The sequence below is a fragment of the Tetrao urogallus genome, assembly GCF_951394365.1.
Source record: "Tetrao urogallus genome assembly, chromosome: 19".
Classification (NCBI taxonomy): domain Eukaryota; kingdom Metazoa; phylum Chordata; class Aves; order Galliformes; family Phasianidae; genus Tetrao; species Tetrao urogallus.
Genome location: NC_136832.1, coordinates 3,068,006 through 3,091,487, shown reverse-complemented (window position 1 = coordinate 3,091,487; position 23,482 = coordinate 3,068,006).

Genomic DNA, 23,482 nt, shown 5'->3' with positions numbered 1-23,482 from the left:
TGGAATACTAACCTCGATCTGCTCCTCACTGCTGGCTCCAAGGATCAGTCACCAAAACTGATCCTTCAAATCCTTCCTGATCCACTTCCTATTTAAAGTTTTACATGTTCCTAATTAAAGTGCAGAGCCAGCTGTGAGCACTACCTCAGGCAGTCCAGAGTACAGAACCTCGGGCCACTGCAGAGCTTCAGCTGTACAGGCAGCATCCTGTGTATACATGGAAAATTTGTAGCCAGACTGCGAGCACAATGGTTTTAGGCATTTCAAACACCTTCCCAAGCAGCTTGTAACTATTCTGGCAAGAAGTAAATAAGTGGGGTAAATATCAAGCATAGTCCTCAAGAGCAAACGAAAACAGCTTTGGACTGAATGGTGAGGATGGTGTTCATCGCTTTCCTTTATGAACTAGAGACAAATATGAATGTTAATTCAAGGTTAATTCAGCCTTGGTAAAAAGAGTTACCCTGACAAGCAGGCTATGCATCCCCATCCACGTGTTACTGGGATAAATGGAGGCATTTCCTGAAGGTCTCCACCCTGCAGCCAGCTGGTGCTCCTGGATTCCATCCCCACAGGACTTAGATACAACTAAACACCATGGCTGGACTCAAGTCTCACTGACAAACAGCCAGTCACAGCATTGCGTTGGGAGACATTTGAAAACATACCCGTAGATCACATGGCTATGCAGTGCCCTATTCTCATTTCTCTCTTACTTGCTTCTGAAAGTCAATTGAATCACCTAGTGACATCTCCAAAACAACTCGCCTAGAAAATGATGTATGAGGACAACATGTCAGGGCAGTCTGAACCACAGGTTATTCCTTTTCCCTGGAAATTATGGGACAGATTCTGTCTCCCAGATGGAGTAAAAGTATGCACTGTGTGGCAATTACCATCTTAAAAACAGAGAGTGGTCGTCTACATGGCAGCAATTTGCAGTGCAGATGGAAGAAATCAGAAGTATAGCTGGGGCAGGCAGAAGGCAGTGCAAGCAAGCAGCTTTTCTCTCCCCATGGGATTGATGCACAGCCTGCACGCTGCAGTCTTCTTGGTCCTGTTCTGCAACCATACAATGATCCCATCATGTGGCCTCTCTTCATTAAGGTCTCATAAAAAGTACCAGCTGAGGAAGTCATTTTGCATAAAGACCTTTTAAAACTTAATCACCTTTTGCCTTCTTCCCTTGTGCTTGCCCTGCAAACCCTGTGTAACTGCCTTGTCCCCTCGCTTCTGTGAAAGCAGGCTGCTGCAGAAATGGAAACTGTCATAAATCCAGCTGATGTCAATTAATATAGACCCACTGGCTTTTATGGAGCTGAGTTAACTTACAACAGCTGAGGCTATTGACATTCAGCAGATCACATCAATTTTTAATGGAGTATCTTGGGCTTCAAGCTAAGGACAGGACAAAGAAATTCCAACAGCTCCATTTAGAAGACAGTTGTGGGTGACAGCATAATGCAATTATTCCCACCAAAGAGTGATGTGCATGAAAAACAGGGGCCAAGGACTCCTGGCCTATGAAGGATTTAATGGAAATCTCTCTCTTACTTCATTGTGGCTGGTAGAAACATAATTGCTAAATCTAAAGCAAGCTGAGGTTTGAAAAATGCTCTAATTTGCTCTTCTGTGCATCTTCTATGAGATCACCAGAAGCTGTTGATTCACAGATGACAATGCAGTCTCATACCTACTCCTGCAGTAGGGTCCCCTTTGGGAAATCCGGAATGGAGGTGGGGAGGAAAAAGCAGCCCTGAGCTGTGGCTCGGAGCAGAGCTGTCACCTGATAGTCAATGAAGTCTGTTATCAGCTTACACTGCTATGTAATGGTGGTGAAAAAGCAGGGCAAGCTTTTTTCATCTTATTTGCTTAATACTTGTGCTCTATTTCAACCCAACCTGCAGCTCTTTAGCAGCAGGGCACAGACAGGGGTTGCTGCCCTATGGCATCTTCCTTTTGGCATGTAAGAAATGAAAACTCTGCTCTGTGAAAAGTCAAGGACAACCAACGGCTCCAGGGACAACACCCACAAAAGCATCCATCAAAAACCCTTCAACACTGGGTAGCATGGCTAACACACTGTGATCAGCAGAGGGAAAACAGGATCGAGCCTTCACTTGCATTGGTAGTAGAATCAGCAGAAATGCAATTCCAACAGAAGTTTGAAATCGTATTCACCAGGTGGTTGAAAGGAAAATTCAATATTTAACACAGGAATGTTCTTTCAATTTGCTAAAATGTCAGCAAATGAGTCCAAGCAAAGCATTTTATTTGGGTTTCAGAGAAGCACTCTTTTTTCTTTTCTTTTTTTTTTTTCAAACCTAATCACTATATGTTTTGCTTTCTGGGAAAAGTAGAAATAAAAACCAGCAACACCTTACCATTAAATCAGTGCTGTTAACCCTCAGAACTGATGACTAAAACCCAGTACAACGGTGATTCACAAACTGTGATCAAAAACGAACAAGAAAGTGACTGGTGGGGATGTGCCAAAGCTCTTCTGGTACTGCTGTTGAGCACTCCTTTTCTCTATAATCACCCCATGCCTTCATCCATCCACCAAAGCCTTTATTATATTGTGGTGTCCAAACCCAGAAGTGACTAGTCAGATTCTTATCATTTAAATGGAGGTCATAATTTCCCTGCTGTGGTCACAAAGCTAAGCAACTCAAAGAAAACATTTGCAGCCCTAGCTTCAGATTTGGGTCTGACTTGAATCAACCAAGAGTGGAGAGAGACCCTGGCCAAAGTCAACCAAGACAAGAAGGAGGGAAGAAATGCGAGACAGTCTGGAAAAGTTTACTTGGATGGAGCTTAGTATCCAGAAAGTGCTGGGGATGCAGACTGAGATCATTTATACATCAGGGAGATGTCAGTAAAGCTTTGGCTTTATTCTTTAAACCCTTTTTGTGCACTTAATGACAACCATTAGCATTGTCAAGTTTAGACGAACCACCTTGTTCTGAAGCTCTCCTAAAGAATATGTCCCACACCCCTTCCCAAACCAAGTTGCTCCTCTGAGAGAGTCCCCACACTTTGTGCCACAATGACACAGAGAAAAAGGAGGAATGCTGCCTTGCCACCCTCACCCTGAGACGCTGCCAGTACCTACACACAGCATTTCTTGGAAGCAGAAAATGCCACTGTACAACTGCATATACCCAAGACTATAATTAAGGAAATCCAGCAGCACCCTGCTAGCAGCTAAGAACACAAACAGGATTGCAGGCTTTGAATTTGAATCAGATGGAGATTGTTTTAATGTAGTAACATGAAAAACAACCAACTTATGAGAGGTAGGAGCTAGAAATAAATCTGGTCAAATGGACAAAATCAGCAGTGCGCTGGGTCAGATATACTGTCAGTGTCCAGGGGAGAGTAAGGATGGGAAACTTCCTTCCCAAGAAAGACATCATAGGAATAGGACAGGACAGTAATCTTACAGAAGCTCTTGTTCAGTTTGGATCTGTCTCTTCCAGAATTCCTACACTCCATCAGCCTCAGCAAAACTGTCTTGCACTTTGGCTCTGAAAGATCTCATGATGTCTCTGGTTCCAGACAGACTGGTTTTGGAGAGCTGCGGAGCTCACATAGGGGAGGCAGCAGCAAGTCCTTCCTGAGAAAGAAGGGGAAGAGGGCAGTGGAAAAAGTTGCCTATATATGGCCTAAAATAGTAACAGTCTTACTGTAAAAGAGAATGGAAAGGAAAATCTGCAAATCAATGAGAGAATTCACACGTATAAATAGAAAAAGGCAGATGTTAATGAGTCACTGCTCTTTCAGAGAACTGAGCCATTGGCCTCTTCTTTGAGTCACTGGCAGTCCTGCAGCAGCGGCAGTGACCTCCTGACATGAACCTCTTCAACAATTCATTACTCACACAGCACATCTTCCAGCCATTTAAGAGCTCCATGAAGGACTGAAAAACATGATATCATCTCCTGTTCATACTGTTGCCTACCTGAAACGCACACTGGCTGCTGGGGGAATTCACTCTCATCTGTAAGCAGGAAAAAACAGTGTCTGTAACAGAGCAGGTGCAGAGCTATAAGCAGACAAGGATTCCCCTGCTTGCAATCTTCAGTGAGGACTCGAGTTCTTTATCCACAGCATCGACCCTACAGCATTCATCAATCACAAGCAAAAACTGCATGGGCTAAAAAACATCAGCATGTGAAGCTGTAGGCAGCTCCACTGTAAAACATCACCTCCTCCTCTAAGTCTACTGCAGCAGTTCTTGATAAAGTGATGAAAAATGTGTTTCTTGGTGGTATGTAGGCAGGCACCCAGAGGTGTTCTGGGGTCCAGATGTGAAGCTAAAGGGATGACTTAACAGGGGGGAGAGAAGCACTAAGAGATAACACAAAGCATCACAGCATGCTTAGGACTGCCAGGCACGGAGGTCTGGCCTTGTGGTTTGGTGCTAAGCCATTAATCCGTAGACAGAAGTTAGGGGTCTGTAGAGTGTTTTGGGGGCTTATTCCTTTCAAGATTATGCTGGGCTGAAGGACAAGTTTTGTATGGCACATGGAGCATAAAACACACTGTATATAGTGCTGAATAAATAGGCATTTAAAGAATGTGGCTAGGAGAAGGAACTTATTGAAATCATATGTTATTTTTACATTGTGTATTTCCAGGCTGGGTTCCATCAGCTCCACTTCCTTACATTTTGGTCTGCTTATCACAAGCTACCTCAAGGTCCTTCTGTCTGCCAGATTGCTGCGTGAGCTTTCCACTCAATGGCTTGCTATGGAGGACAGTCAGTGCTAGGGCACAGATTTAACTTGAAACCAGTGTGATTTTTCTTTCAGAGCTCTTTTCCTACCCTACAGTCATGCTTGGCTTCTTTCCCAGGGGCATGATGCAGTGATGTCAGAGAGAGGAACCGTTTCTGATTCCCAAGGGCTGATAGTGGCAGTATTACCCTTTTTTAATGTACAATGAAGAATGTCCTTTCCATTATGCAGTAGGGCCTGCTGATGGAGAAGAAAAGTTGGAAGAAAGAAAAGCTAATTTTTAAAAGGGAGAGGGAAAGGCTGGCAGATTAAAAGCAATAACTTGATTCCAACGCATTTTCTAGGCTTCCAAAACCAGAGGTGGCTCTCATAAACACATTATCCAAATGACTTCTAATGTGCAGAAGTAGTCCTGTATTTTTTTCTTCTACTTGAAAATTTGTCACAGATTTAGGAATACAGATATGTACCTAGCAGAAAGGGTGAAGGTCAGCTGTGGGACAGGTTGGGCTAAGATGTTGTTTGGACATTTACCACAGAATGCAGTGCTATGATTGCTATTTCAGAAAAGGGAGTATCTAAGGATAGGTAGAAATTGATGGGGAAGATCTGGACCCCGTGTGAAAGACTTAAGAAGAAAACATGAGACAGAATTTGGGCAAAACAGGTACTTTCCATCTCAGAACTGCACTCAGACTAGTTCTGGCAGTTACACTGTAGGAACAACTTAACCCAAGGAAAAGGGTCTTCTCCCAGCAGACCCTTTCAGGCAGAGAAAGTGAATTGTTTTTAATGTTAGCACTTAATTACTCCCTCCTACAACTGACAAACATCATCCCAGACTTGTAATTGCTTTAAAACATTAGCCAACTGCCATGGGGAAGAGGTTAGAAGACCGTAAATATTGGCTGACAAAATAATGGAATGGATTCAAGCTCCTACGCACAGGAATGCGTTGGGTAATATCTCCCCGTGACTTGGTTCTGACTAGAGATGAGCTTTATTCCAATTATTCCAGCTATTCATATCCTTGTACTGATGAAAACAGAATAAGTTAGAAATGTTGCAGATAATCAAAAGGCAAATATCTCCCAAGGCCTCTGGGGAATCAGAAACATTTGCTCAAGCAGTTTGCTCAGAATTTATAGACTCTGCCTTTGCCGACTCTACAGCTGTATTGAGCAGGATCCAGAAACTCAGTGAAGAACAAGCCTCACTGTAAAAGACGGTGTATAATATATGTGATAGTCAAATAGTTGCATGTAAATAACTCAGAATCTAAACAGAAGGGAAAAATGGAGACAAAAACAAATGGCACAGGGAAGGAATGAAAAAAAAGATAAATGCAAGACATGCAGTTTCCCAAAAGCTTACAAAGGACAGAAACTGTAAGTCTTACAGAAAGTCTACACTAACTCTGTTTTCATGTGAAAATATGGATGAATCTCTAATCTCTATAGGAAAGTCTTTTAAGTCATTGATGTTATCAGTCTTACTACAGCGAAACTGAAAGGTATTCTTCCAAACCACATCATCTTTCAACTAGGATCAACATCCAAAAGTAACAGGTTTCACCAACAGATCTGATCACTTGTCAAGTTAGATATTTTGAACATCCAAATAGAAGCATAAGCAAACTAGAAGTGTTTTGCATGTGAATGTGGTTGGAATACCTGGTTAGCAAAGCTGGTGTGCAGACATCATGGCCATGATTTGGAAATCTGTACATGCTTGTGAAGTATTCTTTAAAACAAAATTCTCCATTACAGTATTACCTCCAGTAAATATATGTTGTTGGTGAAAGGATTGCAGGAGGGATAAGACATACAATACAATACAACATTTCACCTGTAGGTAACTATACAGACTATGTATTTGAAAACAGCTTCTTTGCATTTCAGGAAAATAACATGAAGGTCTACAATTGTCCTTATTTGTGCAGAAACATCCATGTCAGCCCAAATATCCTATTAAGTCTCAGAAAAGAGCATTGCTTTGTATTAGCTTCTGCAGAAGAGGTTGTGTCAGCATGGAATTGAGCCTCCCAGCCTTGGCCATCTATGCCTTCAGCAAGCAGGCAGAGCTCTGCTCTGCAGGACCAGGTTGGCACCTTTGAGGTTACCTGAACGGAAAGCCAACAAAGCACTCCTCAGTTTGCTGTCGTTACCTTTGAACTAGGGAATGTCTGAGGCTACACAAAGGTGAACCCCTAATGTGATTGGAAACAACAGCTGTGCACTGTAGTCCGCCTGCAATTTAATTGCTATTTTAGTTAAAGCAGATCTGTAGCAAACATGTCTGGCTTTGATTTAAAGTTATCAGTGAGACAATCAACCACAGCAACTTGTAAGCCATTAAACATCAACTGCTTCATTGTTAGAACAGTGCACAGCATTTAGCCTGATCTTGTCTAATTGCAATGCTTGTTGAGTGGCAGTTTTAGATCCAAAGATGAAGGAAGAGGTTCCCAGATGATGTCTTCAGGCTCTGCTATCCCCCCCTTCAGCTGTTTCCCTTCCAATCAGTTTCCATAGCCACTGCTCTCTCTTAAACCAACTGGGGCATTGCTTTCCTAGGCAGGAGTAAAAACTGAAGCAGAGCCAAACACTGAAAATAGGGGTGTTTGTCACAAGATTAGAGGTTCTAGCACAAAGAACAGAAGAGAAAGTAACCTGGGCACACTGCTGTACAGGTAAGCAGCGTGGCTGGCAGGACATAGATGGAAGCAGGATTTCAAGGCATAGAACCAGAGTAAGTACTTGCAGAATTTGTACTTTTTTGCCTGTTTTTATTTTTTAACTTGTTGTTGTTGTTGCTTTGCTTTTGTAAATATTGGGATGAGTCATGGGGCTCCTTTCTGCTTAGAATAAGACAGAAAACTTGAAAAAACTCATTCACAAGCCACTTGGGAATGGACACTTACACAAGCATTAGGTCAAACTGCTGAGAAGATTGTTAGTGAGTGGGTGCTCAACACAACCCTTCCAGTACCTACAGGCCTTGGTCAGGAAGCGTCAGATTTATTTTGGTCTGGTGACATCTTTGCAGAAGATGGGATGCATCGATGACAGCTGAAGCAGAAGCCACAGATCTGACTGCTTAAAACAGCTGTAGCTGAGCATGGTCTTTAGGAACAGGCTTTTTCGACCATCTTAAATAAAACTAGCTGTCTTAGCTCATCTGCAGACAGTCTCTGTCCTACATTTAGCTCAAAAGATTAAACCATGAGAAAATAGACAACATGCCAAAGTGGTTATGAGAACTTTTATAGTGACATTTCTTATCCATAATCCTTAGCACAACAAGGCCTCCGGCTGGATGGCAGTGCATCTTGCTATCCTGGAGCAAGATGTTCTTAAAGTTGCTACAGAGGGAATAAACAAAATGGCTCCTCCGAGCAGTCTTCTGGGCTTCAATAACTTGGTGTCATTATAAATCTTCTCAGTGCCACTTTGAGGTTTCAGTGACCTCAGTGAAACGTCTCCATCTCTCCTCGTGGCTTCTGGTAGTGGGGAAAAGCTGCTCTCGCAGCCAGGGAAGCAGAGAAGTGCCAGAGCTGTGTATGCTGGCCTTTGGTTTTCTGTCTCTCGGGGAAGATGATCAGAAGCCCAGTGAATGGCTCCAGAGCCCTGTGCCTCCAAGCATCAGCGAACCGTATCCAAAAAAAGAAGCTTTCTTGTTGGTTGTAGTGATGTGGAGTCCCTTGAAGTGTTTTCCAGGAGCAGGAAGGATACAGCCTGAAGAACAGCTCAGCCAGACTGCAAAGCTGCCATGAGGCCTGGAGCCCAGGAAAAGAGCAGAGCAAGACAGCAGGAGCCACAACAGCCCTCTTTGTGTATCAGCATCAGAAGTAACCACCACCATTTCCCTTTTGGGTTTCCATCCTTCAGGAAGCAGAAAGATTAGGAAGAAGTAATACATTTCTAACGAAGATATGCTGGAAGAAAACTAACATTAACAAAGCAGATGTGAATCTCAGAAAGCTTTCCTCCCTTCCTCTCTGCCACTCCTAGCAGAAAGGAGCATCTTCCTATGCTACCAGAAACATTTCCTATGCTTAACCACAGTGCCTCCTTTTATGCTGCTCTGCCTTCTGGCTCTGCCATAATCACACACTGTCCTTGTGCTGCTCCGAGTTACTTTGTTTGTGTTTAAAAAAAAAAAAAGCAGCCATGCTCTGTGCTGAATTAGACTTCCATAACAATAGAAACTGTAAGACTCCGACTTTATTTCTAGAAATAGTTGTGAGGAAGAGTTTGCTGGAAAAGAAAAGATGATCTCATAGTTCTGGTGATTGGATACACACTTGGACAGGGTATCAGCTCGTAGCACAAAACAGAGCTAAATCATTTCATCCAGCTTTTTCACAGGTGGCCACTTATGCATTCCTTGTTTGACCTGAGCCCCAGGAGCCTGATGTGAAGAAGCATGAAGTGCTCACAGCTGTGGCTGAATTCAATGGAAATTGGGAAGAAATAGTGCTCTATAACGAGAAATACTCTGAAAAGTCAAGCATTGAGGATGTCTCGATAAGGATCTGAAAGTTTGAGGTTACTTCTGTGCTGTGTCCCCACTTCCCCATCAGTCCCGTCATATCCAAATGTAATGGAAATTAATAAAAGAGAGCTTTTAAAATGCCAAAATGCTGTAGTCACGGGTGCAAAGAGAAGTGGAAAAAAGAAATCCAGAAAAAAGGACTCAGAGAATGGACTTGAATATTATCCAGTAAATAAAGCATGTGGTGGATCTAAACAACAACGAGAGCAGTTGCTCATCCTCATCATGGGCAGCTCTGAGTCATATGGGGAGAAAACTAATTGTGTTTTTTTGAAACTGTATCATAATGCACACATATGCAGAAACCAAATTCAAATATGCAGGAACTATAGTTCTGATTTTTTCCCAGCTTCAGAAAGTTTGGTCTTATAGATTTGAATACTCTTACATGAAATTAACATGTAGTGGTGGACCAGGACTTTGCCACACTTACAGACATTGAAGTTAATAGCAATTGTGTACCTACATCTCCTGGACAACTCCTAAAGCTTCTATCTTTAACATTTTGGGAGAGCAAGGGAATGTATCTCAGCTGTTCACAGATGCCTTGCAAAGGAGTTGTCTGTGTTTTCAATTCAGACACAGTGGAAAGAAAAGAAAAGTGCCCATCAGGAGAGTGAGGGCAGCAAAGTGTTTTTTTAGCCAGGAGGTTGCAGTTTAACTGCTATCAGAAACCTCATGCAAAGCCTTCTGAAAAGCAGAAGAGCAGCTGCACTAAAGGGATCTCAGTGCCAAAGCTCTGTCCTGAACTTGGTTTCTGCAGCAGAGCCCTGTTGGTGTCTGAACTGCCCCCCATGCATTTCATGGATCATTGTTACCATGAGACAGGATTCTTCCTCCAAGCTCCCAGAGAATAATCAACTTTGGAAAGCCTCTCCATTCATTAAAAGCCACGGTAAGGAACACCACCTTTGGCTTTGAAGCAAAGAATATGAGATTATTACTAATCAATGATTAGAGAACAACTCCAACTTGTGAAACAGCCCAGTGCTGTGGCTGGAGAGCATCAAACCCTCATGTTCAATCATTCTGCAGAGGCTTGAATCTCAATGGTTAGGACATACAAGAGCTTACTCAACATTCCTATTCAGTAAAGATGTTTTACTGCCTTCCCCTGGTAGGTGAATTTGGAACCTAGACCAACACGTGTCACACAGTTTATAAGGAGCTGAAGTAAATCTGAGCACCCTTATTTGTAGCATAACTGAGAGATGAGAGAGCCCACACATGCATGGTCTCCTGACATGCCTTCATAACACACTTGTATACAGTTTGGTTTAGCAAATTTTTTTTGATTAAGCACTTGAATTAAACTGTAGCCTTTCACAGATACATGCATCTCATCCTAAATTACCATCAATAAAAACTAAGTCAAGAGCAGGAAGACAGGCATATTTGTTCTAATTATTTCTGAGAACACTTTGATTTAAAATTGATGTTCATACTTAGCCAGCTCTGGTTAGCTTCTCGAAATCAGAATTCCAAAGCACTTCCTTACGGAAATGAACCCCTCTGACCTCTGATTATTGCATCCCCAGACAACTTCCATGATGTCAGCGCAAGGAAGTCTTCTGAAGTGCTCTCCTGAGAACCATTCCTCGATTGGTACTTTCCAAAGGAACTGCTCCTCTGAAGATCTAGGGAGAACATGTCTTTGCTCTGTCTCTCACTCAGAATTAAGGAAGCTCTCTAGAACGCTGAATGAAGCTCAAGAAGTTGGTTGGCCACATTACTTGTCAATTACTTTTTAATTCATTGCTTTGTATGCAAAAATAAAATCCAGTATAAAACCCGAATGCAAACACACTCATTTTCTATGCTGGCAGAGATATTTTCTCACGCTTCTGACAGCTGAGTGACCTACTTTTATTTGCTCATGTCTCAGTGCCTCTGTGGTAGGAGGCACAACTGGGATGCTATTTAGTAGGGGGTTGCTGTCTGGAGGACAAATGTTGCTAACAATGACAAAAAATGGGCAAGTCTGTCCAGCTGATTCTGTCCTTAGTGAGCTCTCCTATCTCTCTCTCATATGCTCTCCTACTTGTAGGCAACTTTCATTCAGCCTTGTGAAGGATGGAGAGCCTGCATTCTTTGCTGGTAACTTTAATTGCATTGACTTCTGTGGAATTACACAGGCAGTGAATTTGGATCTACGAGTGGAAAAGACGCTGCTTCCCCAGCATAAATATTATTAAAAGGATTAGCAGGAAGGAATCCCCTCAGAAATGCACTGGAACCATGGTGCATCTATGAAGAGGATGTTAAACTTGGCAACACAACCAACTGTAAACGCTTACTTGTGCCAGGCTTCATGCATCCAATTCCATAAGAGAAACAAAAGTCCCTTGGAATTGTTTTTCTCAGTTCTTTGGTTGTTCCTCAAGACAAGCAGTCTGTCTAACAAGAGCATGTGACAAGCTACATCCCACTCCCCTTGTTTCAAGAAAAATTCCAAGGCTGGTGAAATTCCCACAGGGTACAGCTGAAGGCTTCTGCAGAATGCAGACTGTGCCTGCTGCTGTGTGCGGTTACCATCAGTGTCACTGGGAGTGCTGCTGCTCTGACGATCAACAGTGGCTCTTAGGGTTATTTTTTTTGCTACAATAGAAGACAAAAAGAGCAGGTACAGCTCAGATAAAAGGCTTTCAAAACTTCACTGCTTCTACAACATTTGTTTTGTGATAAGAGTTGCAAACTTCAACCATTCAGGTGAAATGTGAACACTGACAAAATTTGTCTTGTAACGTGACCTATAGCCAAAGAGAGAGAATTGTTTCTTTGTGACTATATTTACCTTTTCTCCTTGAGAACCAGAGAATCCTTCAGGCACAACATTTTAAAGATATTCCTCCTTCTATTTCAGGTGGTTTCAATTGCCAGTTTTGAACACATATAAAAAGACTTTTTAGTAAGCTTTTATGTATAAGCTTTGTCCTGGATAGTCTCTGTAAACTGATTTTAAGATGCTGTGCACTACATCACTGAAGCAACCTACATAGCATTACATGTTGCTCACAGAGACTGGAACCGTCTCCCACGCTGCTCTGTTTCCCAGCTCTTGGCACTCGAGCACAGATTTTCCTCAGCTGTCACATACATTGTCCCAGGCTTCATGATCTTTAAGGTTTCATTTGTACGCTAGTCCTCCCAGCATGATGGCTTTTATTTTCCTGCCACACATTTGTCCTTTTCCCCACTCTTTTTTTCTGACAAGGGCATACTTCTTTGCAGGAAAACCATGACCAGTGATCCACCTCTACTGAGGCAGAGAGTTGATCATTCTAGAAACCCATTTCTTTGTGCTTTATTAACTTTTCCGTATGTCCGAAAACCAAAAAATCACAAAACCATGACACCATATCATGATGATGATGATATCTGAGTAATAAGAAGCCTCTCTGGTGCACAAGCATGGCTGCTGCAACAAAGAGGTGCCGGTGGAAGTGCTGTGTGTATACATGCAGTCTCAGCTTCTGTAGAAACACGCAGACTTCATTTCTCCTCTGTCTGCAGTACAAGTGAGGCGCATTCCAGATGAAGTCAAATAATCCCAGAAAATCCCCAAAATTTAGACTTTCTGGAGGAGTACTGGAACATCCCCAAAGGCAAGGAGAGGGATTTTGCAATGCATTCCTATTCTCATATGAAAATGATTGTGGGGAAATACATACAATGCAAACCACTCTAGCGATTATGAGTCTTCCAGCAAAGAATTCCTTCAGCTTTACATTTCTTAGGAAAAAAAAAAAAAGAAAAAGAAAAAAAAAACATTTCAAAAAACAGCAAAGCATTATAATCTCATTTCAGGGTTATTTGTTCTGAGTGGTTTTGATGAACTAACAGGTGAGGTAACTGCAATGTGGTCTGTTACAAGTACGTAACAGGGTATTGGCTTCCATGTTTCTATAAGCATGAATCCATGTCTTTCTTCTCTCACCACGTGTCTCCATTTAGATAGCTAAGTATCAACTCTCTTGGTTGTCCCCCTAGAAATAACAGAATAAATCAGGAATAATCCTAGTGAAATCACCAAAGAAAGCCAAAGAGAGAACCAGGTCTCAAAAACCAGTGGTAAGATTTGAATTTGTCACAGGACAAATACAAATGGTATGTGATATACCACTGGATCAGAGGTTTCTGAAAGCTTCTTTTCAATTCAAGTAATTAGTACACAGAAAAATCAGATCCCAGGTTCTTCATAGAAAAAGTACTTATGTTTATTTGGCCTCACAAGAATCTTCTTGTCAAACTAGAGAGCTCTGTATGCACATTGAAATGCACTAGTGATACGAGATGTTTTTAATGAATTTCTTACAGGGAAACAACATCTGAACACTCAAGTGAGCCAGCAATTGTTTGGTGGCTTTTTCAAAATAAGCTGTTGGTTTCACCCCATCTTCTAAGTAGACGCAATCCACGTTAAGCATGTGTGAAGTATTCATACAGAATTGGGAGTAGGCTCATAATTCCAGGATTTTTCTTTTCATTTTGGTTGTGATTCTGAAAACCAGGCCAGTTTGGCATAAACAACCTCTTCAGTATAAAATGGGTTTAGCAGAAATTGATTTATTTTACAGAAAGTCCTGTGACTCACACAGGGCAGCAAAGCAACTTTCAGAGCTGGGCTAACTGGGCTTTGTTCATAATGTACAAGGAAGGTGGACTCATTAAGCAGTATGTGGGAGATACCTAGAGCTAAATAATGACCTGCTTCCCAGGTTCAGCTACGTCTTTCTGCCAAGAGCTTTATCTAAAATAATCCTTCCTTTGGGAGGAAGGACAAAAAGATTAAATTTTTTAGTTTCTAATCTATTATTTGTTTCATTCCTTCCTGCATGCTAAATCATGAAGTCTTGATCTGTTTTGTACTGAAAGGAGAAAATTTAGTGGCTTTAATCTCACTTCTGTCCTCACATTTCATTTCTCTATTCTGGTAGTTTGAAAGTCACAGTGCTCACACTTGGGACAAGGTCTGAGACAGGAGGGAGCTGCTCTGCAGTGGAAGAACAAGGGAATCTTTACTTTCTTCCTACTTAAGGCTGTTCCACTCTGAAGATATTTACAGTTCTTTGATTACACAGACAGGGAAGTGAGGGTGAAATGTTGCCTGGTGGTTAGGAAAGGAAATCTGACCTTGATTGCACTGTCCAGCCCATGGACAATTCCACTTAAGAGAACAATACAAAGAGTGGCAGCTCTTTTTCATTGGAAAAGATCTTCCATCAATATGCTGAAGGGGGTGAGATGTAAAACAGTGTCCTCAGTGTTTCCTTACTGGAGGTGACAGCTCTCTGCTTAGAGCTTTCTTCCCCTCTTCTGATTTTTGAAGCGTCAGAGACTTTCCATGCAATGCTCATATAGAACAACAGCAGCACTTAATTCTGCACTCACAACTCCCTCCTGAAACTTGGGCCATGGTAGAAGTGACTTAAGATGATACAGCTGGCAGAAACGAGGGAGAAGCAAAGGTGAGCTGCCTTTAAAGTGTAAATGGAGTCCCTATGATGTAACCAGAAGTCTGCTTTGGCTCCTGAACCTCATGAAACACTTCATCCTCACAGTGCTGAGACATGACACACATTAACCAAAGCTTCATTTAATCAGCTTAGGAACCTGAATAAGGCTAAAAGCAAAAACAGCTCCCAGCAGTTCACTGCTAAGAACTGTTCTTTCTAAGAAAATCCAAGAAAGAGAGTAATTCCCAAATACCCTATCATTTCACAAGGATTTATGAAACACTTTGAAAAGTACACTTCTCAGCAGTATGCATACTACAGTTAGTCCCCTTATTTGACTGGGATTTTCTTTATGATATTCAAGGTCATTCAGATTTTATCTTCAATACATCTGTCTCCTGTTCACGTGCACTTTAGCAGCATGCATCTGAGAGTGATCAGCTGGGTCATCAGTTCTGCTTCCTTGCTACTACAGACTGATGGAGACTTTCATTAATTTGTGTCCAGGAGCATGATGGCGTAGATCCTCAAATCCTTTCATGGCTCTCAGGGCACAGTTGTGTCATCTGCATGCAACGGGGCCGACTGAAAGCCCCAGTCAAGTTCAGAGCGATGAAGCAGGTCTGAGGCCCAGCCAGAAGCAAGCACAAGTTGCTGAGTTAGTGCTTGGTTCATTAATGGCAGCCTGGGTCAGGCATGCCCAGTGATCACGGACAGGTCCATAGCAATTACTGCCAAGCCAGCAAGTGAATTTGTTGGCCAGGGTGCAGATCAGTGGGGATCATTCTTCAGCATAGCTGTGGCCGAGCTGGAGGCCAGCAGTTCTACAGCACTGACCAACCTCACCTGTGGCCTCTGCCATGCCCATGGACACAGGGGACCATTCAAAACCCAGCCCTGGGACTGAACTATCACATTGTGCTCACTGTGTTGGCGGGCTTGAGACAGTCAGCAGAGCACAGCTGCAAGCTGCCTGCAGCCCTTGAGGCAACACGAACCCAGGTTTTGGATGGTTTAAGTCAAGAGCAGGACAGGTCATGGAGCCTGCTAAGTATGGGCTGTAGTGTTGCTGAGTTACTCTGCTTAGGAAGCAGGTTACAGTCTGCCTCTTCTGTGGACTTCCCATGGTCAGTGGCTCCAAGGCATCCTGTCTGCTCCTGCTGCAGCACAGCTGCTTTGTGGGGCAGTGAAGAAAAGTGAGAAAAGTGAGGCTCAGAGCAGGAAAGGAACACCATGGCGAAGCTTTTAGCAGCTACTGTGAAAAATAACCTAAGGTTCTTTCAGGGTTAGTGTATCAATGTTACCATACATTTCATTAATGCAACACAAGCTTTCACAATATGCCAGAGCAGAATTCAGCTATCCACATCTGCACAAGATCACGCTTCCTCAGCAGTGACAAAAGAAGGCCATGAGTATGTGCTGAAGAGCAAAGGTGACTGCAATGGGTTTTGTTTACAAAACAGCTCATGGAAGTAGCGTAACCAAGTCCCACTGAATCCTCATGGAATTTACATGCCTAATTCCCTTATGCTTTTTTGAGGATGCCAAACATTAACAAATTATGTGAGATGACAGCAGCAGCATTCTTAACCAGTGAGCACACCCACTATGTTTTTCCGCTCTCCCCAGTCATTTCTTCTAGGATGATACCCATGTAATCCACTCACGGATCTCCCTTCAGAGTGAAATACCTCAATATAATTTTGTGCTCTTAAAAGCTCCCAGATGAGCATTTAGATATTTTAACACTGATTTCTAAAACAACACAGCCAGACCACAGACATGGGACATTCGTAACCGGGGCTTACAGGGCAGGTAATCTGTAGATGACTGGAAGGATGCTGGCTGAGACTGTCACTCGTCATCCCCCAACCTCTGTGACAAGCTGGAACTTTTCCTCATTGCTATAGCACTCCATGAATGTATTTCTTACTTCCAAGGGGTCGGTGTAATGATTAATCAAGTACAACTGAACATATACAGAGGAATCATTATCTCATCCTTAGTTTTCACACTGGCTGAGCACAGGCGTTCCACTTATGTCACTACAAAAGGCAGAATTTTCCAGGATAAGGAAAGAGAAGATGTCACTGCTGCAAATATAAAGTGTAGCCCCCTGTGTTATGACAACTTTGAGAAATCACTCCTGCAGATTTGCCTATGGTTACAGCATTTCCAACGATGTGTATTTTTGGAAGCTCACTGCCGCTGCCCCTTCTCACTTTCATTGTGTCTGCACAGCCCCTGAAGCCACACAACATGGCTAAAAAAGTCCTTCCACCAAAACAAAGTATTTTTAGGCAAACTCACCTTAGCACTCTTGTTCAGAACCACACGTGGACAGTTGTGTCAGTGCTACTGAGGGCAAGTTAAGTGCAGCACGTGATTTGAAACTTCTTCAGTGAGCTTTGCTGCCAGAGATGACATCTGATCGTTTCATTTCTAAAAATGAACGGCCCCATCTTTCTGCTCTGATGTCTGCTTATTGTTTATTGAAAATGTCAAATAAGCAAACTTTCTATTGCAAAAAAAGCACAGATATAGTATGAAAAGTTGCAGTGCTGATGAATTTCTGGATCGTGCAGTCTGCAGAAACCCTGCATGTTAGGTAAGCCGACTTTTTAAAACGTCAAGTGCTGTTCTGGATTAATGTAATATATTGGGTTTATATTTGAAAACCTAGAAAAGAGGATTAAAAAAAAGTATTAAATGTTAAAAAAATTCAGGGGGAGGGGAGGAGTGGGTGGTCTGCTCTTTCAATCTGACTTTTGTCCACAAAGTCCACCATTTATTCTGCAGTACCTGACAGCACGGGTTGGTTTACAAGCACTCCTGCAACAGGCCAAGTTCTTTTGTTACGACTCAAGTTCCAGTCAGACTTGGATGTGCCTTCAAGAGAGCACTCTGTTAACCCGTTTAACCCGGAGAAGTTTGTTTTTTCGCAACAGTAAGGCGCATTCAGCACTTTTACACTCTCATCTTGGCTCCACTTACTAACCTGACCTTGTGCACATAAGGACTCCACATATCAGATGACGGATGGTCTGCAGGCCTTGTCAGACCTTATGCATCCTTCACAACCAATTATTTCTGAAGTGCTGCTAGCCAGCAAACTCAAACAATCTTTTTCCCAAGCTGCCCTTTCACCCACGGCCTTGGCAAGCTTTAAGTGCAGAGTGATCTGAAAGGCTCTCCAGTTCAACTGACACGTTCCAAATGGATATTCAAGAAGAAACTGTTTATTTCAGTTTGAGAACTCCCTTCTCCTGGATCTTTTTCTAATAGAATTTTTGGTGCCCAGATGGTTTCTAAATTGAAACGGATTTCCTCTCCCTGCTCCGTCTCCCTTTAATTCTTCCCTCCTTTTGAAGACACAGAGACTGAGATGAGAGAGTTGCAATTGATAGCTAAGACAAGGAGGCTGCAGTCTCATGGATGGGAATGACTGTGAGCCAAGGCACCCACTTTACTTATTCAGGGAGACCGGCCACTGCAGCAAGACTGCAGGAGGATGCCAAATAATGAGGTCAGCAGTTGTACAGACCCCTCTGGTTTGGGGCTGTGCTCAACATATTGTACATAACAAGTAGATTTTTTTGACGGTTCTTCAGAAGTGGGCCAGATGGTGCTTACTGTGGATCTATTTACATCTTTCTGACTGGATTGCCATGCTGCTTCTCACCTAGAAAGCTGCCACCATTATTCACTATTATTGCAACTTTTTTTTTTCCCCCCCATAATGAAGTTCATTTTTTACAAATATTCTGAATAAATGATAGTTTTTTTTCAATTCTGGATTCCAAGAGCCATAGGTGCTCCACTTACACCTTAAACACTGCATTTTTATTCCCAAAGTACTTCTGTCAGGGTAAGAGGTATTAACCTACTTGGCGGATAATCACAAAATTCGTTCCTGATCTGCAGCTCGTGCTTGCACAAATAACAGCCTGAATCAGGAATTTAACACTGCTCCCAGGCTGCCACCTACCATCCCCCCCATTCAGCTCTGTTTTGTCGTTGCTTTGGTGAAATGGAATGTCTCCTACTTATTTCTAAGAACCCTAATCTTAGGGATTAAAAGAAATGAAGTCTGACCTTTTTTTATCCATGTTAAAACATCATTACTGACCACTGGAACTTCTGAAAGCCTTGCTGGCAAATCTGCCTTTTCTAAAGATGTGACACGAACTTGTCAGATGAATAAAGGCTCCTTAGCTGCAAAAGACCTCTGAAATAAGGCAAATTTTTAAAGGATGGCAAATATACAGTCCTACTCTGAGATCAACCAATCAGAAGTGAACACCAATCAGCTCACATTTATACCATCAAGATACACAGGGAGAAATCTACACCCTCCGCATTTTTCTGCAGGGTTAAACCTGGATGAAACTTACGGGGAATACTCTTGTAGAAGGTGGGTTTGCATGGGATCTTTGGTACTCACAGATAAGAGTTCCAGCTAAGTTCCCAGCTGTTTCTAATTGGTCAGAATAGTTGTCAAAGACAGAACCATGACTTTATTATTTGCTTTATAGCAGATCAGCTGTAGTCTTGATCACATGTCGAGGCATGTCAGGTTTAGGACTGAATGGAGATTCTGTGTTAAGGTACAAACTCAGCAGTGTTGCTTTTTCCCAGAAGGCACAGACTGCCTGCTCAGAGCTGGTGTGCCACTATCAGAACTTCCACAGTGCTGGTGTCTGCTCATCTCTGCTTCTGCAGCACACAGCAGACTGCTTTTCTGGCATAGAAGTGGTGCAAAACGATGGATAATTGGGAAGAGTATGAATTTGTGAAGCAAAGGAATGTCTTATTAGAGGATAATAAGCCACTGAGAACATTCTTCCATTCCTCTGGCCAATTTAATTTTGAAACATTAAACATTATTGGCAGACACAAAAAGACAGTCTAGGTAAATAATATAGCTTATGCTTCGTTTAATTAACTGCCTGAAGTACCACACATGAAGCAGATTATTCTTCTGAGTCCTGACTGAAGCAAGGTTAAGGGAATATTTTTAACATTACCATAATCTAATATGTGAACAAATGAACAGATACTGCATTCAAGAGAGCTGTAACAAAATAATGGTACTGCTAATGGGAGGTAGACTGGATAAATGCCAACATGTTCACTGCCCTGAAAATAAAAGACTAGAAAACACACATATGGAATTAAACTAACAATTTGTTTGTCCCAGAGGCAGGTATCAGTAGAAGGAGCCAGTAGAAGGCACAAATAATGAATGCATTGCCTGTAAGGGAAGTGTTTATTTCTTCTTCTAGGAGACAACTTCATAAAAGAGAGCATGAGAATTTGATATTCCTCCCAGCATTTTGAGAAGGTTATTGCTGCTCCCCAGGGACTGTCTGTCTGCAAGTGAGGGCAGCAGGCATTCCTATAGGCAGCTGCATGTGTAAGAGTGTATGAGCAAAGGTCCAGACTGGCAAACCTGAGAAACTGATGACAGGAAGCATACGCTGAAAAGCAGAGCAGTCTAGTAAAAAGCATGGCTGGAGGGGGATGGGAATAAGGTGACTCAATGGAAAGGCTGCAGCCGAGAAGACAAATTTTCAGAAAACACAGAAGAAAAATTTATCGAGGTACTGGCTAACAAGGAATTTTTATACAACACCATATGTCCTTCCCAAGTGCAATGCACTGGCTACCTCAGTACAGCTGTGTCACTCAGCCCTAGAGAAGAAAAATAATGCAAGTGGAATTATATTCTCATTTGGCTACCTCCTGCTGACAAGCATCCTAGTGGGCAAGCATCTTTGTATGCCATTGCAGTATTCCATATAGATACCCAGCATCTGGCTTTACTTCACAAACCTCAAAGTTACCCCAAAACATAACACAAATCCAGCCTCGAGGAATTCTTCTGTAGTCCCATAGGCTGTGTCCATACTGAAAAATAAAGCAGGCTAAGTGCAGGGGCTCAAGCACTGATGGCTACAGTCAGCAACATGCCACTGTTGGCTGTCTCTCAGGCACCATTTTGACCTATGCCAATGAGCAGTCTGCAGGGCAACACCCAGGCACAGCTCTGTAAAAAATAAGTTCCAGGACCTATTTGGTAATGTAGGCAAGAAAGCATCATACAGTTTTCCTTACCTTACACTGCTCCAGGAGAGTTGGCACCGTCTGGAACTGCGAGTCTGCATTCATGACACAGCACAAGGCATTCAGCATCTCTGTGCTCTTACTAAGAAAACAGCATTCTGATGGGCTGCAACACAGTTCTAACTTCCAGCATCTTGAACTGAAAAAAAGCACAGAAAACCCAATAACTGTGTGGTAGAGTGATACACAATGCAAAACTGAGGTGTACTGTGTGAATGTAGTCAGTCTGTAGCTGTTGGCACCTGGAACAGTGAGCTGCCCATGATTTATTTAGAAAAGAACAGGCTTTAAATCCCTAAGTTACACTGATACAGGGCATATCCTGAACCTACAGCCTTGTGGCATAGCAAGGCTTTCAGGATTCCAAAACAGCTAGGATTTTGTCCATGTGTCTAGTCCCCATGCTGCAATCCTGTAGCACTTCCCAGTATTTCAGTCAAAGGGAAAAAAGAGCCCTAATTTCTCTCTCTGTTCAAGCAACTTCCTAGCAGGAAACAAGTGCGCCCACCAGCAAGTTTCATGTCTGAGGTGCCTGCAGGGAAGGGTTTCTGACAGTCTGCTTCATGGCAACCTACTACATTTATATTGGTAGAATGCTTTCACACATAAAAACGTGCCCAGAACATCCAACAGCCTCTCACGGTCAACAGAGTTCCTAATACAGACATATGACCAGCATCACCCCAAATAGATGCATCACAACCTCATGTGGTGCCCCTGGAAACACATTAGGAAAAGTTAAGTGCATTAACAGGGGGAGCAACATTCTTTATGCATGTAAGATAGACACTAGAAAACCAGCATGTATGTGGGATGAAAAAAGAGCAGGGAATACAAGAACTCTTTGAATGGCTAGGAACCCACTAATAACTGCAGTATTCATTCACAGGAAAGAATAGTTATGATATCAGAAACCACAAAGACATCTGCTTATTTTAGTGTTAGAGAAGATCCTCCCCAGGGGACACACGAGCATCCTGCAAGGGCTCCCAGCACAGCCCAGGTCATGCTCGCTCAGCCACGAGACTGCAGATGTGAATCAGGCTGCAGGGACCCCAGCTCAGCAGCTCCCTGTCACCAGTGTCACCTTGCCAACACCAGCCCTGCTGTGCATGTGAACATCCCCAGGCTCTGTGCAGACCAGGCTGTGAGCACAGCAGTGCTGATGCCAGAAGCTCTGTTGCTGGTGCTAAATGAGGACATGCTGATGGTAGTTGTAAATTATCCTTTTATTGTTGCCTATCTTGTTGTTGCCTTTTCAAGGTGTTTTTGTTGCTGGTTATTCTCATTACCTTCATGTCCACTTACAAGGAGAAAGTAATTTGCAGCCTGCAGTGATCACTTTAGATCTGGGACTTGTAGCACACCAGATGCTAAGGAAAGTCATTGTGGGTCCCTTCCAAAGCAGGATATTCTATGATTCTACGATACATAGTGCAAAAAAGATTAAATGATATTATGGGATGGAGGCATGTAAAGGAAAATGGGATGACAGACTGCTTTACAGGAAAGCAAGAACTTCTTTACTGTCAGAATGACAGAGCACTGCTCAGAGGAGTGTGCTCCTCTGGAGATATTCAAGAGCAGTCTGGATGCTTTTCTGTGGAACCTCTTGTAGGGAACCAGCTTTAGCAGGGGGTTGGACTCGATGATCTCTAGAGATCCCTTCCAACCTTTATAGTTCTGTGAGTTTGTGATCCTGCTCCAAGTTGGCCCGTGGCGATCATTACTACTGGTACCCCCATAAAGCTGTGCTGTACTGTAGTCTGAAGTACTGAGCTGTGGTTAGTTATTAGATGGGATCCGGTGAGCTTGGGTGTGACTTCATAGCATACGTTAAATGTTAGCATTCATATCTCTGGTCTGCTCACTCCCCAAGCACAAAGCAGGCACTTACCCCAGTGCAGTGTATGTTCTGACAGGCTGCTTCATGAACAAACTCAGCCCGTGACCTGCAATAGAAGCTGGTGCAAGATCTTCCTTCAGATCACAGAACTCCTGTTAAAGCCCTCACATTTGCGACTGATCACAGATATCTTAACTAACAGCTGGAAACAGTAAGGTTTCAAATCCTTGGGTTTTAGGCAGAGCGTCAGCCCTTAAACACAAATCTGTGCTGGCAGTGAATGGTTTTTATGGGCACGTGGCCAGCTGAGGTGAAATCCATGCAGTCCTGAATGCAGAACGTTTGCACAGCATGAGGACACTGACTGCAAGCCACAGTCAGAAAGCTGTTTCTGTATATAGGATATTGCAGAAACATCTCTTCCACAATCCAAAGAATAAAGCTTTATGAGAGAGGAGCTGGTGGCAACACATCATTGCTTCTCCTTCACCCTCAGCTTTTCAGAGTAACTGCCACCACGCCCGTGCTGCAAGGCTGAGTGATGCAACCCCATTGGGTGCTGCTCTTGGTCCCAGCACAGCTCTGCAGAGGGAGCAGTAGATGAAAAATGAAAGTATTTTAAATAGGTTTTGCTACGCTGTTTAATAGGAAAGGACAGAAGAAAAGCTACACTTCAGCTGTTGCTGTTATGCTGTTAGTATGTTTTCATGTCACAAAACACTGAAGCAAAATCTATTAAAAAGAATAAAATA